The following is a 20374-nucleotide window of genomic DNA, read 5'->3' on the forward strand; positions in this document are numbered from 1 at the left end:
ACTAGCTGATGTCACTGCCTTCTTTTACTTTCCGCAAGGCATCAACAAGCCATACAGAGGTACATAAGGGATCACATACATTTTTGGTCCCACATTGCTTCCACAATAATGACAACCACCACAGTATTCAGTCTAATGTTCTGGACGGCTCATTTCCCAACAGTGTCCTCCTTATCATCACCTCCAGGAATGCAGTGGACAGTGACACCTTTCTTATTCATCTGAATGGGACAAGTCCTGTCTATTGTGTCCTATGGTCCATAGGGCTTGCTGTAAAGCATATCTGTAAATGCTGTTAAAATAGTTTGGGCAAGATGGCGGCCCCCATAAGAGCGTACAAAAAAAATAAAATAAAAAAATCAAAATCTGAAAATAGAAACAGATTAGAAAAACAGAACATGTTTCATTACCTGTCTCTGATCAGTGTAAAAAACCAAGGTGATACATTCCCTTTAAAAGAGACAACATGAAAGAAACAACCAGCAATAGTGGAATACATCAGTACCACCATAACAGAGCCAGTCTGCAACAGGGACCCCAACAGTGACAAATTGCAACAGTCCAGGAGGAAGGTTGAAGCTTATGCAAAAATAGACTAAAATTACACCAGTGGCTATTACTCCTGAAACTAGGCCATAGGTTACAATATGGGATGAATATATGCCCTATGAGTGCAGACCCTACCTAGCTTATTTAAAACATGCATCCTACACTTATTGTATTGTACATAGGCAGTATTGGACTGGGGTATCTGGGGCCCACCAGAGGAAATGATCCTGGGGGCCCCACCAATGAAGAACCGGTGAGAAACAACATGTCAGTCAGTGTGTGTGCAGGTTCTAAAGTTGGGGGCCCACCAGTGGATTCTCCAGTCCTCTGGTGGGCCAGTCCGACACTGTTGCTAGTAACTCTCATTTGGTCAATAATCCACCCATGAAAAAGTGCAAGCAATCATCCGAGTAGCGGGAAAATGCCTGTTCATCGGCTAATCACATCTTTTGAGCAGGCCTTAAAGGGGTACTCTGGCGGGGGGGGGGGGAGGACTTTTTTTATGGGACCGGGGAGGGGGTGACTGAGGAAAAAGACGTCCACTCACTTCCCCGATTCCAGCAGCGGGTTCTGCATCGCGGCGCTCCAGTGCCCGGCCGCTTCCTGGTGTCTGACACCGCCCGAGACGCTACGTCTCAGGTCCGCTCAGCCACTCAGCGTCTCAGGTCCGCTCAGATCCCGCCTCCTTCACTGAATGGCTGAGCGGACCTGAGATGTAGCGTCTCGGGCGGCATCAGACACCAGGAAGCGGCCGGGAACCGGGGACTGGAGCGCCGCGATGCGGGACCCGCCGCTGGAACCAGAGAGGTGAGTGGACGTCTTTTTTCTCAGCCACCCCCTCCCCGGTCCCATAAAAAAAGTGCCCCCCCGCCGGAGTACCCCTTTAAAATCATTGTTTAGCAATTAGAGATGAGCGAACCTCGAGTCTGCTCGAGTCCATCCGAACCCGAGTGTTCGGCATTTGATAAACTGGGGCTGCTGAATTTGGATAAAGCTCGAAGGTTGTCTGGAAAACATGGATACAGCCAATGACTATATCCATGTTTTCCACATAGCCTTAGGGCTTTATTCAACTTCAGCAGCCACCGCTAATCAAATGCCGAACGATCGGGTTCGGATGGACTCGAGCCTGCTCCAGGTTCGCTCATCTCTGTTAGCAATGTATTTAAATGTCCACACAAACGATAGAGGGATTGATGTGCGGCCCAGACGCTGGATTAGTTGTGCTGCAAATGAGCATAGGTCTCCCTGATCAGCACCTGTTTGCTTCTGTAGACGGCCCCATATGAAACCCTAAGACTTATACATAGAGCCCCAGTTCTTATACTGAGGGTGAGTAGGTCCAATCTAGCAGACAAACCCTACAGCGGAGACAACCATTCAGTGGTCCAAACCATTACGCTTGACCACACGGATGATCAAATAGGCATGTAACTCCCCAAGTCTCATAGAGACTCAGGGCCTTGGTGCTATTCCCAGTGTTGCACACCAGGTTTCTCCATGTAAACAATCTGCACAATTATCTGCCTATAAAAGCAAATTGCAGAATAACTTGTTGGCAAAACAGATAAGTAATAAAATTATTCCATTAGCGCTGAAATAAGCACAGGTATGAGATGATGGCCTTGACAGAATAAAAAAAAAATAATAAAATTCTCAGCTTAGTCTCTGACACCATTGTAGCTGGGAAAGCAATTCATTGGTTCAGGTGCAGCATATTCAGCAGGAGTTAAGCCATTTATCTATTCATCCCCCGCTGGAATGTAGACATGTGGCATCGCTTTAGTACATATGCCGTCAGGGGGTTTTGTTTTGCAGCCAGGCAAATAAGAAAGAAAGACCTTGGGATCCGCAGCAGATTCTTTCTTCCCAGCTGTTAAATACAGCATTTTAACATCATGTTACAAAGAATCGGCTTATAGAAGGGAGCAGCCAACCCAAGGGTTAAAAAAAATATCTCCCAATGGTTCTCCAGTCTCACACTAGCAGCCGACTATATTCTTGTAATTACATTGTGGGTGTAAGGACTGTGTGCAGGATAATGCACGCTGCATGATTCAATTAATAAAGGATGATTAGGTACTGTCTATAGGAAGAAAACGATACTTATCTTCACATATGCAACATACGTCCGGGATTTTCTGCATGTGCTGCTTTAAGTACTGCTACGGCATCAGTATCGCTAGGCTGCTGCAGAGATAGGGTGGCCTGCCATTGCTTTAGCTCAATCATCCTACTTACTACATTGTTTCATGGTTGTTGCATCAAAATTGCACTTGTCATCAGTTTGCAACATCCCATGCTTCCGCATGATAGGATAGTACCTACTCATGGTACTGCTTTACCTCTGTTGCATGCGCTGTAAGGATTCATATGAGCACTATATGGTGGTATCTTTCTATGTCACTGCATGACGGCACCTCCAACACTGGCAGACTCCAGTCACTGCCGTTTTACACATTTGTATCTATCCTGTTGATATCTCCATATTGCGCATGGGACACTGAAGATGAAGGTAAGTTTCTTACCTTTTAATATAATGGAAAACAGCGCTATAGGGACATGAAAGCAGGTTAGATACTTCTAACCTGCTGACAGCTTCCCTTCAATTCAGAAAAACAGTCTTGACCTCTAGGTGTCTCACTTCTTTGCAATCTGCTGTCCACTGCCTGTTGTCAGGGAAAATCTGTCTGTATTGACTGCTAAAGCAAGACAAATTGCAGGGAGTGGGGGTAGGGCTTAGCATGTGGTATGTGCAGGAAAGAGAGCATACGCAGTGCAGCGCTACAGTGTAATCTCCCCTACCCTTTAGGTTAAAAGCAGCAACAGTAACAACTCGGTGCTTTGTTGATCTCTTGCTGTTATCCTGCTTTCTGCTCTCCTTACAAACCCAGTGCGTCAGTAACCCCTTCTCCTCCCAAGGTTATCCAGTACTGTAAATCATCAGCCTAGCATAGACCCAGCCCTCCCTACTCTATGATTCTTCTCTTTCTCCTCCTGTAACCCGACTTTCCTCTGTTTAGGTGTTAATGTCTTTTCTATAATGTAAATCCCATTCATTCAGCAAATTTCTTACAGTTGTCACACACAGCGGCTCGGATTTACTAATCCTTTGTAATTTGCTTTTTTATACTAATCATTGGTTGGATTACTTTGCATCCATATTCTACAACATCTATCTATCTATCTATCTATCTATCTATCTATCTATCTATCTATCTATGTGACCTTTTTTCCTTGGTCTATCTGCATCTTTTCCTTTAATAACCTTCTCATTTTCTTTACACTTGCAATACATTTGACACACATTTGACTGGGAACAACCAACATCTTTTGCTACACTCTGTGTTGGAGTTTTATAATCTTTTCCATTTTATCCTATTATGTTGGAGCCATGTTGGACTTTTCTTTCCAGTAGCCAAGTCCACAGGTCTCTTTTATCTAGGGACTATTTTATACTTTTAGACTTGATTTATATTTTTTTTCTGCCACATGATCCACATAATCTTTTGTTTTGCTCAATCTGGAAAAACATATACCAGTAATTTCATGTGTCAGAGGGAACATTAATTTGTCCGGAACATTCAGCATTGTTTTGTTTCTTTCTTGAGCATTAGTTATAAATTCCATTAAACCAACAGTCAGATTATGACATTATCATATATATACCTTATATCTCCATCCATGCAGGATGATGGTAATCATAGAAGCTATACTTCATATAGGAAAGTGATTTTCCCCTTTAAGGATTGTGAAGCTGAGCTCGCCTTATGGTTGCTAACCACAAATCTGTACATAATGAGCCCTGGTATTCCTGGAATCCGCAGAGATGAACCAGTTCACATATAATGATTTGGCCATTCACAAGGCAAGAAGATGAAGGTAATGAATCAATGGTTCTGCAGCGCTCCCATTTGGTGTCCCCTTCAGATTCAGAATGGACGTAATATTGTAATGGTTCAGACATTATTTGCAATTTCCTATTCATTTCTTGTACATATGTCAAAATGTTACCAAAGACACATTAGTTTAATGTAGGCTTGATGAGCAGACAAGGTCAGCTCCAGCAGAGAGAAGCTAGCAAGTACAATGGGAAAATAAAAGGTAGCTGCGTACAAGGCAAAAAATAACATTATGGTTACATCTGATGCAAAGTAAATGATTGATATACCATTAAATGAGTGTAATATACAAAAAACTTTCTTAAAGGGGTTGTCCAGGGTTAGAAAAAGAGGTCTGTTTTCTTCCAAAAACAGCTTTCCACTTGTTTTGGGGTCCCCTGTCAATGGATCTGAGCAGTAATACCATTCATAACCTGTGCCCAGGTGTGGTGCTGTTTTTGCAGGAAAGCATCAATGACTCATCTGGTATGCACTGACTGTTGGGAACCAGCTGTTTGTCAACCCCATGGTAAGTAGCTATAGCAATCAGTCTGTCCCAATTGGTACATCTGACAAGGGCAAAGCAGCTTGTCAGCGATTATGATCGGCACACAGAGGCAGATTGGTTTATGCCCTATGGGTAGTGTTGAGAGGACTTGCAAAAATGTTCGGGTTTTCTGAACCTGAATGCTCGGCATTTGACTCCTGTTGTCTGGAGAAGTCTGATGCCACCCTAGGGCTGCCAGGAAAACATGGTTACAGCCTATGGCAGCTTTCCAGTACTCCCTAGGCACACAGCTTCTCCAGCTCCCAGGAGTCAAAGTGTTTGGGTTTGGAGAACCTGAACCTTTGGCAAGTCCATTCAACATTACCTATGGGTATTTAATCTTATCCTAAATTAATAGAGGGAATACAAGTTTCTAACGTTACCCATACCACTCTCTATCACTTACACCCACTTCACTTGGTTGATCTTGATGGTCATTTATAACCTGTACATTGCATATACATTGCTTAGGTGGAAACTAGCTGACTGTGGGGATGAGGGGGGGGGGGGGGGCTCTTGCTGAGAGAATAGCGGTCTATGCTACAGCTACAGTGGGTACAGCTCCTCCCCAAGGAGTGGCAGCAGGTCTGTATACAGAGTTTTATCCGTGTATAGTGTTGTTATCCTACCTTATCTAGGCCCCCTGCTCTACAGTACAGCTGTCATTATATCCCTCATGCTGTAATGATGGGATGACTTTTTTGACCCCGCTGAAATGATTCTGCTGAACATGTCCCAGTCTGCACAGCAAAGCAATCATTGTGTCCCTCTTCCTATAATGATACTGAAATGACTCTGCAGAACATGTCCCAGTCTGCACAGCAAAGCCATCATTGTATCCCTCATCCTCTGATGGGATGACTCGACTGGTTTCACTCTAATGATACTGAAATTACTCTGCAGAACTTGACCTAGTATGAACAGTAAAGCTGTCAAGTAAACTACAGAAAATAGGATCTTTTAGAAGGGTCTGATGTGGAAATATCTATATTTTTTGATGATGCTTTTCTTTTAAGTGATGACAGTGTCTTTGGGACATAGTCTTGTCTATCTGTGGAAGACAAAACTTTAACGTGTGTGGACAGCTGGATGGAAATGTCCCAACGTCCTCTTTCCTGTATGACTGATTTGATTTTCACAGTGTGATATTTATGCAACTCAATTAGTAATGCAATAACTTATAATCCAGCGTGTAGTTCCGGGTGAGTCAGTAGCCGGCCTGTAAAATACTCAAGAACTCTGGTCTTTGACTGACTGGCACAAGTTGAAACGCTGACACTTCATATCCGATGTGATTTCCGATTCGGCTGCACCTGACCCTGGGGCTGAGTGGCAGGATCAGCATGTAACGGTACTAGTACAGCCATTAATCACTTCATTCCACATTATGATACTTAGAACACAATCCTATCTGTCACACTGTGCAGAAGTTTTCCAACATAAGTGACCTCCTAATCACTGGCAGAGAAGGTAAGTCTTGTAAAAGACTACTGACAACTGCCACTAGGGGCAGCATACTCGAGCATGCTCAAATTTGTCCATACCCGAATGTGCGGCATGTGATTATCAGAGGCTAAAGAAATTCTATTCAGCCCTAGGGAGCCCTGGAAAACATGGATACAGCCTTAGGCTTTATCTATGTATTCCAAGACTCCCTAGGGCTGCATAGATCTTCTTCAGCCACTGATGTAGAATGGCAGTAGAGATTCTATTATGTAATTCATAATATATGAAGAGACCTCTGTATGTGAGAAAACAAGTTCCAGTGCTATAAAGACAGATTAAGAAATTACACAGAAGAGCATTTAATTTTTAAAGGTTCTTATTATTCTAAAAATAATACGTAGTGCAATAATGTAAGAAACATGGCGGTACACTTGTCATTACATGGTTATAACAGAAAGATCATTAAATATCTGTCGCCATAAGGACAAGAGACATATAAAGATATAGTTAAAGTTAGATATAGTAAATCAGGGTAATCTCCCCAATCATTGGGGGGGGGGGGGGAGGGGGCAAGAGGGTCTGCAAGACAATACACACCAAGGGTAGGGGGTGACAAGACAAGGGGGATGATATTGAAAGACCAATGCAGGAAGTCCCGTATGAATGATTAAGGGTATAAACCCACACACCGTATATGCAGCAGATATGCAACAAATACGCAGCAGATTTGTTGGTACAGATTTGATGCTGTGTTCAGTTATTTAGATCTAATCAGCTGCGATTTTGCTGCGATTTTGCTGCGTATCGCAGCAGTAAATACGCTGCATATACGGTGTGTGGGTTTATACCCTAAAGGAAAGTCATAGAGTGTTGCTTAAAGAGGCACTGTCATAAAATTTTTTTTTAAAGAAATCAACAGGGGTTGTGATTGGAGATCAGAGAAGATGCCAAAGATCCAGTGTCGGACTGGGGTACCTTGGGCCCACCAGGGAATATTTTATTCTAGGGGTCCACCCTACATACACCAGATATACCCAGCGCCAAACCTTTCACATTACTATAGCAACTTTGCACAGTGCTGTGTATGTGACCGGCAATGCTCGATCACTGTTAGTAACTGGTCAGACACTGTATGCCAGGGATGGGGAACCTTCGGCCTTTCAGCTGTTGCAAAACTACAATTCCCATCATGCCTGGACAGCCTTCGGCTGTCCAGGCATGATGGGAGTTGTAGTTTTGCAACAGCTTGAAGGCCGAAGGTTCCCCATCGCTGTTCTAGTGTATAGGAGCTGTCCAGGCATGATGGGAGTTGTAGTTTTGCAACTGCTGGAGGGTCGAAGGTTCCCCATCCCTGCTCTATGCAGACAGCACAGCCGTCCACTTAAGTTTCTTGAAAAGGAGAAGTCCCATGAAACTAACTGGGGGATAATATGTCATCCTGAAGCTGCTAAACAGGGATGCACACCTCCTGCTCAGGGGCCCACCAATGGGTAGGGCCCACCGGGGAATTCCCCTGCTCCCCTGTTGGCCAGTCCGAGCCTGCAATGATCAATGCATCGCCACTGCAACAGGATATACTAGGGGCGCTATAACAATACAGTAGATTTTAGCACATTGATAAAATGTACATGATAGCATGTTCTGACATTGTGCATCTCAATATATATGTAAAATAACCCCTGAAACTCCAACTGTTTATTGGGGAGAAAGTGTGGATTGGAGACTGCTGGGACTTGGTGGCTCAACCAAAGATGAGAAATGCTATCCTGGGCATGTGTATGCTTCCTACAGGACCCTGCAGCAATAGCCTATCCCTATCCAAAAACAAGCTATCTACTAAATTCGGAATTGTTCCCCTGCAGAAGAACATTGTTCCACTGCTTGGTTTCAGGTTGGGCAATGGTACACACAATTAATTTGGGCACCATGATAACACCAACTATTCAGATGATTTTGGTGGCTCCATTTCCAACCTGTGACTCTGCTTTACGCTCATATCCTACCCAGAAAGTTTTCCAGGAAGCTGAGGTATGAGGAACTGTTTGCTGGAATCTCTACATCTGCTAGATTCTTATTTCTGCTGTCATGTAACATCAAGCCGCCACCTATATGACAGGGCGTCCGTTCTATACAAACAGTATGTCAGTGGTCCAGCCAGGCAAGCATAGTGGTACCAGCAGTGCTCCGTGCCTCCCATAACATGCACAATGTATATATTGATTGAAATTCATCCAACGGTTAGCATTTATATTGCTCCGTACTATGCTGCTTCATTGGTTTTCTTTATGGATTGTGTGCTGAAGCGTACTGAAAATGTAGGCAGGCTCATCTCTCTTCTACACACTTACATTTTTATGTTACTGTGTAAATGAGGATATCAGGATCTATCAATGTGAGTATTTTAGGAACAGGTCGGGGGAGGGTTAGTACAGCTGAAAATAGCGATTCTCTGCAATAGGGAACCCTGCCTGTTCAAGTACTGTAAAAAAAATAATCAGATTAGTGGAGCTGCTGTCAGGTTACCTTTGTGAGTCATCCTATTTCCGGAAATACTGGATCTGTGATTGGCAAGCGGAGATTACACCGCCACGAGAGCGTCATGCATCAGCTGCAAACAAAAATTACACTGACCAAAAGCAGGGGCGGTGCAGAACTCATGCCCGCAGCAGTCATCCTTCATGCTAGTCATTATTCATCTTGGCATTTCGCTCTTATATGGCTAGTGATGCGTCTGCCAATCTCAAGGCTATGCTGGGTTCTGGAGGCATAAGGTGGCATGAAGCTCTTATTGATGGAAGGGCTTGAATTGTTTTCCAACCTGTCGCAAAAGTACAACTCCCACTGTGACAGACAAGAGGAACCTATTAATGTCAGTGGCAACTGTGCAACGCTTTTCTGTTTTCACCATGAATAGACCGGCATCAGCATGGGGATGCCAATGGTCTCTTTTTTGAACCACCGTCCGGTTCCCGCCCCGGTGTATTTTTTCTGTCACCGGCCCGGCCTGAAGCTCTGGAGGCAGGCTGGCCTGGTACCACTGGTACATTCACTTTAATTTCCCCCTATGGTGACACTGCAGGGAAACTGAACACTTGTTTCCGGATTCACCTGACCGTCACAGCAGATAGAGCGCCACTTCCCAGCCTATGGTTGGTGGACCTGTTAACAAAAAAGTGCTGTCCATTGAATCTCCTCTTAGGTTACACTTACAGGGGCAAAACATGTGGTTTTCAATATGGAAGCGTGATGATTTTCAATGTCCAAAATAGCATGTGTCACTGGACAAAACCCTGCTCCCATTGACTTCAATGGGGGTGTGGAAATGCACTGAAAAAAAGTTACATGTCACTTTATGATTCACTTTTCAACTGTGTTTTTCTCCTTGATCATCTTCCATGAAGTCCACTTTGGCAAAGACAATGACAGAACGGTGCGATCTGACACTGATGTAACCTTGCAGTTCAACTCTTCGGAAGTTGTTCTGGGCTTTTTGGTTACCATTCATATTATCCATCTCCTTAATTTGTCATTCATTTTCCTCTTAAGGCCACGTCTGGGGAGGTTGGCTACAGATTCATAGACCTTGCACTTCTGATAATGTAAATTGCAAACTGCACTGAACCTGCTAATAGACATGAGCCCAGCAACTGGCAAAATTGTAGATAGTAGATAATGGTAGATAAATAAAGCAATGCAAGCCAAGCAGTATATCCTGATTGAAAGCGACCATCTGGCTGTATGGCATTGTGGGAGCTGTGGTTTTATCTCTGCTGGAGAGTCACAACAAACTAACACCCTATAATAAGAAGAATCATTTCAAAATGACTCCCGTTTTGAGGTGAAATACCATCAAAAATAAAATCTGACACTGCCATTTAACGCACTTGTGGTAATTGGACATGCTCCAAACCGTGTGCATTAAAAATGATGAGCCCCATGGGACAGCGGAGCTTGGTGACAGCATTGTACAGGGGTTGCTTAGCAACAGCACAGAGATCTGACCTCACAGATACCATACCGCCAGAACAGCCTTTTCATACATAAAGAAAATGTATTAAAAACACATATCTTCCCATAGCACAAGTGCATGAGAGCCGAGACGCTGACTTGTGCCTATGTACATGAGTGGTCCCCGGGGGACAGTAAATGTCTGCACTATACCGAGCAGAGCGCAGATAAGGAAGAGGCATAGGTACTAGGAGGTGCGCTGTCTACCATTACTGGTACTCAGTGATTTAGAGGTATTATTGAAGAGTGCGGGTATCAGTCATGAAGCTCGCCTTTCATCATTTGCAATAATGTCGGTAACACATCATGTAAGACCACGGGCTAAACGCAACAAGCAGCGAAGAGTAAACATAATGAATCACATAATTATATAATTTATAGATTACAGCTATCACACAGCCATTTCCTAGATCCCAGACACGCTGGATAAACACTGCAATTTTGCCCAGTATGACTTTTCTTTTATTTCAAATATACATATAGAGTATAATAATATGTCCTCAGAGGCCGGTGATAGAGTCAATATCGAAGGATGTAAGTGCGCCATATAGCTTCCAAATACATATTGTATACTGCACAGCCCATAGTATCATACAGTCCCATTTTAAAGGATGGTAGGAATCGTCCTGCAGCCAAAGACAACTCTGGTGACCAACAACCATGTCCAAACACACAACTCATTGTTCCCTGGCACACATGGGTCGTAAGGATAGATAAGCGGGCTGGGCAGAGGTTTGGGTTCATATGAACACAAACTATTGGTGTAGACAGCCTGAGTGCTGTCAGGAAAACAGGAATACAGCCTAGGTCATAGGAAGGGAACAGGAAGACAGTAGGATTCAAATGCAGATGTTTCAGGTTTGTACAAACCCGAACCTCGGCCCAGCTCGCTCATCTCTATTTGTAGAATTGAGTGCAACTCGGAGTCAGAGTAGAATTGGTAGCTCAAGAAGTTGAATGCAGCCCTAAGGAGCCTTAGAGTACTATTACACGGAACGATAATTTACCGAATCAGCCCGATTCGGCCGATTATCGCTCCGTGAAATAAAGACAACGATCAGCTGATGATCGTTGTCATCGGCTGATCGTTGATACAGGTCAGAACAAGGGATGGTCCAAACCTGCCGAGGTTCGGGTTCGTACGAACCTGAACTCTCGGCAATGATTCCCGCTGTCTTCCACCTCCGTGGAGAGGGTGGATACAGCTGGGGGACCGCCTGTAAAACTGGGATACAGCCATAGCCATAGGCTGTATCCCAGTTTCACAGGCGGTCCTTCGGCTGGCCGGGCTGGCGACTGACAATCTACATTACCTATCCACGCTCCAGGGCTGTTCCTGTGGTCCGCTTCTCCCCGGGTCCCGCGCACTCTAGCTGCAGAGCGGCCTGTCTGAGCTTACAGGCCGCTCAGCCAATCACAGGCCAGGACCGCAGCGGTCTGTGATTGGCTGAGCGGCCTGCCAGCTGACAGGCCGCTCTGAAGCTAGAGCTCACGGGACCGGGGAGGAGCAGACTGCAGCAGCAGCCCTGAAGTGTGGGTAGGTAATGTATACCGTTTAAGCAAGCTCTTGTTAAACGATTATCGGGCCGTGTAATAGGCCCAGTAAACGAGCACCGATCTAGCAGATCGGCTCTCGTTTACAGTTTGTATCGGGCCCCTATCGTCCTATCTAATAGTACCCTTAGGCTTCATACAACTTCTTCAGCCACCAATATTTAAATGCTGTATGCTCAGGGTCAGACAGGACCAAGCATGCTTGAGGTTTGCTCATCTCTAGTTGTAAGAGCAGAAAACCAATTCCAGAGCCATGAAAGTAGCTGTGTTTTTTTTTCTAACCCTGGATAGTGCCTTTAGAGCATGGTGACAAAAAAAACTTTTAATAACTGTCAGATGATCATTCGTAAGAAAGAGAACGGTTGAGAGTTTCAAGTGTGTTCAAATGCTCAGAAAAGTGGTGCTCCCTTGAGGATCTGGGCCAAAAGTTCACTACCAAACTTCTTTGGTGATGGGGGTCCTAGATGCCAACCTTGAATGAGAACCAAACAGTGCTGACATAGTACAATATTGTCATATGTCTGAATAGAGTTGTGGCACGTTGTCAATAATAGATTAATATTCCTCAGGTTTCCACAGTCCAACAATCTTCCCACCACAAACTATCTTTCAATTGCTTCCTCCTTGTTTCCACATTCCTTTTAAGAACCTTCCTGATTTAGGGTTTTATTACACAGGTTGAGTACGGCCCGATTTGTTTACTGGACCTACAGTATTACACGGCCCGATAATTATTAGTGATGTCCATGAAGCCCTTGCCCAAACACCTGACAATTTACCTGTCAGCTGACAGGCCGCACAGACACTGCAGCAGACAGGACTGGGAAGCTATGGAGCACAGGAGAGAAGACCGGGCAGAGGTAAGGTGTCAGGTATTTGGGCAATCATTAGCCGTTGGCCGTTCATCACTATTACATGTAGTGATGCATGGTTGACACCCGACGATTTTAGGTCCAAATCTAAACCAATGATCAGCCCATGATCATTGTCATCGGCTGATCGTTGTCTCTATTACACGGATCAATGATCAGCCGATTATCCCTCCATGTAATAGGGCCCTTACTCATCTATTACCATCTACTAGTGGTCACTAAGGATAGTGATTTGCAGTACTGTGAAACTCACACCTAAGTATCACAAACTTGTATTCCATTATCCTGTTCATACTTTAGTGTACCCTACTGATTTTGGCCAGACGAAACACTTGCGGAGTATGACCCCCACTGATCAGAGGGGCTAGTTACAGAAAAGCTTCTGAGCTGCACTAGAAGACACTTGGTAAATTCCAGAAAACTAATAAAATTTTTCTAAACCATTGAGGTGGAGGGGCCTTCTGATGTTTTCGAGGGGTCAAGATGATATATACAAATCTAATGCTAATTACTTCTGTTCTATTGCTATTCACTTTTGTACACGGCTCGAGGCAACAGACAGGGATTCCAGGGACATAAAAGTTTTCAGCGTATGAACACCCACCATTCGCTGGCAATTCCGAGTAACCCGTCTGACTCATCTCAGAAATAATGGATCTGTTCAATTTGTTTGAAGAGCCCGCGGCGGGTGAATGGGTTACACTAATGAATGTGAAAGGTGTACGCTTGAGAAGTAAACGTGATTGCCAGCGCTTACTTCCATCAAGCTAGGGGCCAAGTGAATATGTTAATTTGTTTATTAACGTAAAATTTTAACCCATGCATAACAATAGGTCTCAGCGCTATTACAAGGAGGTTACGAACCCATCAGACGTTACTAGTGACACAGCAGAGGAGGTGATGCATTACGCAATCCTTATTGAAATCATAAGGTTATGACTTGCAAAACAGGGACGCTCCATAGAATGACAGAGACAAACATGGTAGCAGCTGTCATGGGGGGTCTGAGAACTGCCGGTGGGATCTGACAGGCAATGACGTCATTGTGTAGTTCACAGGAAGTCAGCTGACCCACGACTTAAACCCTTTTTCTAGTGGTCTGACTGCTGGTCACAAGGCCCAGCTACAGTAATGAAACTAATAGTAATGAAAATAATATGGATGCAGCTGAACTGGGATGAAACAGATGGCACTGTAGGAATAGCCCTACATAAACCCCTTTTTTTGGTGGTCTGAGTGTTGGTCACATGGGCAAAAAGTAGAGTGTTTCTTTAAAGGTGTTACCCAGCTCATGCCCTAACATGAGGACAGGCCATGAATATTAGATGTTATTACTTGGGGTCCAACCCCCTGCTTTAAGGGGTTTATCGTTGCTTGTTATCGGTACTCTTCTGCCATAAGCGCTGAAAGGTACTGCAGCTCTGTCCTATTCAGGTGACTCGGGCAACTCTGCAGGGCCTTGCACTGCTGCTTCCAAAAGTATGGCAATGCAAGAACAAGCAGCAGTGAAAAGTGATGAGGCTGCAGAACTCATACAAGCCCTGTGGTCCCTTTAAACAGCTGATCAGCATTGCTGCTGGGAATCGGAGGATCGGCTATGCTGAGGATAGGCTAGAGCTGGTCTAAACTTAGATTAGACAGTCTATAGAAGTGCCAGATTTAGCAAACAGGCTGAGCCATGATACAGTATATGGCACATTTCTAGAGGGTTCCTTTATTTGCAATGTACTACCGCAGAGTTCTATTCATAGTCAGTCTTTGATGCCAAGAATACCAACCACAACCACCGTGTAACATAAGAGTTGTCAGAGGTGACAATTGTACTTTTGTTCTTCCTTGACATTTGCCCTACTGATGGATTGAGAAATTGAGAATACTTGACTACATAAAAAAAACAAAACCTGAGTAACTTCATGATGAAACCAAGATGACTTTATGGAGATATTCATGGTAATCTGTTTACAGTGTACACATAAAGACAGGAACAGGGGATATCACACAAACACTCTAGGTAAAAGACCTACAAATCTCACAATTTACATACTTGAATGTGTAGTCTCTATAGATCTCTATAGCTATAGATATAAGATATGTTGCACGCTATGTTAACTTCAATGGGAAACCCCTTTTAAAAAGGTGTGACATACCCCACGGAGCAATTTGTTTGGTGCTGATTGGCTTGCAAAGCAGAGTCTGCTGGTTTTTACCCATAAAGCGGCTTTTTAAGATAAAAAACAATAAAAGGCATTAACAGTTAATCGGCAAGGAGCCAATAGGACATCAGGTAACTACAGGGCATCTCCTATTCACTTCAGTAACCCAGCACTGCCACTGCGCAATGTAGGAAGCCAAGGCATCTGGCTCTGTACACTGTATTTACTTAAAGGGGTACTCCAGCAAAAAGCTTTTTCCCAGTAATTGAAACACATTACAAAGTTATATAACTCTGTAATATGCTTCAATCACCTATCTGCCACCCTGCCCTATCTTTTCCCCCCTCATTCCCCCACCAGGAATTGAAGTAAACTCATTCTTACCTAATGACTGTTAACCCCAGGCTTCTCTGTGGCAGCCATATTGTGACAATGACATCATCAAGAAGGAGGCGGGTCTAAGCCCTGTTAAGCCAGCCTCCCTTTGTCAGATGACACAGGTTGCTCAGCTCTGATTGGCTGAACAAGATGTAATCCATCTAACAGTTTTACAGAGTCTGTTAGACATCACAGGAGACAAAGTGCATCATGGGAAACCCCAAACCAGGAAGTAAAGAAAAAATGAAGCCACCAACTGGCGCTTCAGGGACCTGCAAACAGCGGGAAATTCAAACAGAATCAGACTCAGGAGAGATGGTAAATGTAAAAACTATGTTTATGATTGATTGAATGTGTTTTTTTTTTATTAGCGCTGGAGTACCCCTTTAAGACATCATGGATATGCAGAACACAGTGGTGAGCTTTCCTTGGAAAACCCCTTCAACCTTCCCTGCCAATCCATGAACCAGAACAGTTGTGGATTGGCAGCAATAGCACTGACGCAGTAGTAGTGCAGTCAGTAATGTACCCAAGATCTGTCATCAGAAGAGCAGTCAGAATGTGACAAGTCAGATATGATGGAAGCATAATATATAACATAGCCAAGGTCTGAACCAGCAGAACTACAGGTACCAGGCAGCCAGTCCATGGGAGGCAGTGGGAGATGTTGGAAGAAGCTAAGTTTGCTAAAATGTGGTCCTGGATCTAGGCAATTTGCAAGGAAGGAGGAAGGGAGGGGAAACTTAAGTGGTGCACCATCTGATTGGCTTAGAGAAATGACCACAGCACAAGCCCCTCCAATGAGGCTTGGAAGAACCTGCACCACCTCTAGGACACAGTACATATACAGCTGTCTAATGACGGATTGTGATTTTTCTTCCTTTTTATAATGATATGTGCTTTGTAATTACAGTCTGTGTTACCGCTCCACATTCAATAGCGTAAAATTGATTTAGCAGCTTTAGTCCTATTTATTGTAGTGTTGTAAAACAATGCCGCCAATAACTCACTGCCAAAAAACAACATATTTTTCCTGCGATCTCACGACCTAATCCAAATGTGTAAATCACACTTCTTAGGGTGACAGGAACACCAACATATTGTTTCCTAATGGTGTATTAGGCCCGAGAATTTTCAGAATATTTGGATTCTATTAGGGTCTGAAATAAAGGAAAGGAAAGTCACTCTTAGGTCCTACCACTTATATGCTGCTTACTGCAGGGGGCGGTATTTTGTCAAATGTTCTTTATTTTTTAATTTTTTTTTTAAACTATAGCGATGATGTCGCATGGAACCAGATCTCTGTGGAGAAACATGGCTGGTCAGATGGTTCCAGATCTATGTGGAGAAACATGGCCTGGTCAGATGGATCCAGATGCCTGTAGAAAAACATGGCCTTGTCAGATGGACCAGATCTATGTGGAGAAACATGACTGGTCAGATGGATTCAGATCTTTGTGGAGAAACATGGCCCCAGTCAAATGGATCCAAATGTCTGTGGAGAAACATGGCCTAGTCAGATGGACCAGATTTATGTAAAGAAACATGGCCCAGTCAGATGGACCAGATTTATGTAAAGAAACAAGGCCCAGTCAGATGGACCAGATTTATGTAAAGAAACAAGGCCCAGTCAGATGGATCCAGATCTCTGTGGAGAAACATGGCCCAGTCAGATGGATCCAGATCTCTGTGGAGAAACATGGCTGGTCAGATGGTTCCAGATCTATGTGGAGAAACATGGCCTGGTCAGATGGACCACATCTATGTGGAGAAACATGGCCTGGTCAGATGGATCCGGATCTCTGTGGAGAAACATGGCCCAGTCAGATGGATACAGATCTGTGTGGAAAAACATGGCCTAGTCAGATGGACCAGATTTATGTAGAGAAACATGGCCCAGTCAGATGGCTCCAGATCTCTGAGGAGAAACATGAACTGTCAGAAGGATCCAGATCTAAATGGAGAAACATGGCCAGCTCAGATGGACCAAATCTATAAGGAGAAACATGAGCTTGTCAGAAGGATCCAGGTTTCTGTGGCACCATGCTGATGAGATGGTCAGACTTTGGCACAGGCAAAATGAATTGATGAGCCCAGTGTCAGACAGGCCCACCAGAGGACCGGAGGATCGTCCGCTGGACCCCCATCTTTAGAACCTGCACTAATACGTTCGTTCGTTATTGGTGGGTGGGCCCCAGATACCCCAGTCCAACACTGGATGAGCCTTTCCCATCAGGCTATATTCAGGCTGGTCGAGGTGGCACAATGGTGCAGGGAGTGTTTTCTTGGCACACCCTGGGTCCTCCGATACCTGTGGATGGATATTTGGACAGTAGGGTTCAGTAGGCATTTTGGCTGATCAATTTCTCCCATAATGGCTGCTGCTTCCCCTATGACATAAGGAGACTTTCAGCAGGACAATGCACCACATCACAAGGATCATATAGTCCTGGATTGGTAACAGAAATGGACCAAAATTCCTGCAGAACCATTTCATCACCTGGTGTGGAGAAGGGAGGTGCAGCTGCAGTTTCTGTGTGCTGGTGAGACTGCATGATGCAGGAGGGGAGGGGGGAAACAAATGGGGCACCATCTGATTGGTTTAGAGAAAAGAGCATGAGCAATGACTCCTGGAGGTAGATAGAAAAAAAAAACAGCACCACATCTAGGACACTGTACGCACCAGCTGTCTAAGAAAGGATTTTTTTCACTCAAGAAAGAATTGTGGTTTTATTCCTTTTTTATAATGATATGTGCTTCGTAATGATAGTCCATGTTACGGCTCCACATTCAATAGCGTAAAATTAACCCAGCAGCTTTGGTCCTATTGTAGTGTTGTAAAACAATGCCGCCAATAACTCACTGCCAAACAGCATACTTTCTCTGTGACATGTTAGAATTTTTGATTTGTAGGGTCCAGATGCTGAGATTGCACTGATCACTAGAACTAAGGGACGGTTAAACACTGCGAAATAACTAAAAGCTGCGCTGTGATTGGCTAGCTTTTCAGCTTTGATAAATAAGGCCCATATGGGAATGTATATACAGCTGGGGGGTATTTGCACCAGTTAGCATGCCTATTTATGCAGCTTTGGGACAACTCTCTATGGAAACCTTTGATGCCGAAAAAAAACACAATCTTGGTCATCTGCCACCCACATATAGAATAATGCAGAAATAGTCAAACTTGTCACAATTTGTGTTTCAGATGAACCTTAATGTGCGGTGATTTATGTACAGTGAAGAAAGCCTTATTAATGGCTCATGAATATGTATGTGTCTTTACAAATATTCATAAGGTGACGGTGTATACTGGAGGAAATGACAGCGTCAAACAGAAAAGAAACAGAAAAGAATAGAGTTGGCGATATAATACTGAAGCCCCATTCCTAAACTCCTCCATGCCGCCCAGTAATAGTCACCGCCATTCTTCCTCTTTGTACAGCCTTGTCACACTGACATACTGACAGAACAGGATGAAAGGCATATAGGGTGCAGGCTTCCTAATGGAGTCACTGTGTCTCTAGGCAGAATAAAGGGGAGAGGGAAGGACAATGTGATGGAAAGAGGAAACTATTTATACATCCGAATTGTAATGATTTTTTTTTAAAAATTACATCCATCATGTATCTGTCCTTCCATCTATCCATCATCTATCCAGTTCTCTCATCTGTCTCTTTTATTTCTATGTCTATCCAATATCTATCTCCTATCTATCTACCTCTCTCATATGTATCTATCTAGACCTAGTTCTATGTTTCTTTTATACTCTCTCATATCTAATCTAATATTAAGTTCATATCTATCTAGACCTCTATCTTCTATCTATCTATCTATTTCCTATCTATCTATCTATCATCTCTTTCCTATCTAACTTTTCTATCTATCTATCTATCTATCTATCTATCTCCTATCTATCTATCTATCTGTCTATCTAAGAGTACTATTACACGGAACAATAATCGGCCGAATCGGCCCTATCCGTCCGTAATAAATACAACGATCATCGCCTGATCGTTGATATAGGTTTGAACCCATAATTTCGGGCACCAACTGCGCATCGATATGTGTAATAGCGGTCGGCCCGGCTGGCGACTGATGATATACATTACCTATCCAGGCTGCAGGGCTCCTCTTGCGGTCTTCCCCCTGGTTCCCGCCCCCTGTCTCAGAGGGACCGCCGCGGCCAGTGATTGGCTGAGCGGCCTGTCAGCTGAGACAGGCCCCTTTGAAGCTGGAGCGCGCAGGACCCAGGGAGATTTCATATCTATCTAGACTTATATCTGTATATATATATATTTATATTTTACTGTTGTTCATACTTAATCTATCTACCGCCTATCTATCTCTGATCTCAGTATCTATCGCATATAACAAGTAAATGAATGCCACAAAGCTAGAACCAATCTTCATAATGATAGAAATAATTTCGCCCATGATTAGTCAGCTATGAAGATTGTGCACAGATGTTAATACATATTTCCATTGGTTTGAACATAATCCGCTCGGGGTCTGTATGTGATAAGGCAGCCCCATTATTCTGCAATCAGTCCCAGGTTTTATCCTCCTTGTCATACACTTCCATCCTAGGCTGCCAGCTATATTGCTTCATACTGAAACCCAGAAAAGAGAAGTTAGCTAGTCCCTTCCTCGCTGACGGTGCCTATTGGTTTCAATGGAGCCTAACCAATATTTCCTACAGGACTGTTTTCTGTTCTAATAGGATTGAATGCCCTCTGTGGGCAGACACTGGATGCCTGATGCTTTCTTCCCCAATGCCACATTACCTATTGAAATCTGATTTAAAATATAGAAAAGGATCAGGCTGCTTGCACAGACATCAAAAGTAACTTTCCCCCCCCCAAGAAACAGCGCCACACTTGTCCAATGGCTGTGTATAGTATTGCAGCAGCACAAAAAAGTATATATATATATATATATATATATATATATATATATATTATATATATATCTGTATATCTCTAC

Source organism: Dendropsophus ebraccatus, chromosome 9 (genome assembly GCF_027789765.1).
Source record: "Dendropsophus ebraccatus isolate aDenEbr1 chromosome 9, aDenEbr1.pat, whole genome shotgun sequence".
Lineage (NCBI taxonomy): Eukaryota > Metazoa > Chordata > Amphibia > Anura > Hylidae > Dendropsophus > Dendropsophus ebraccatus.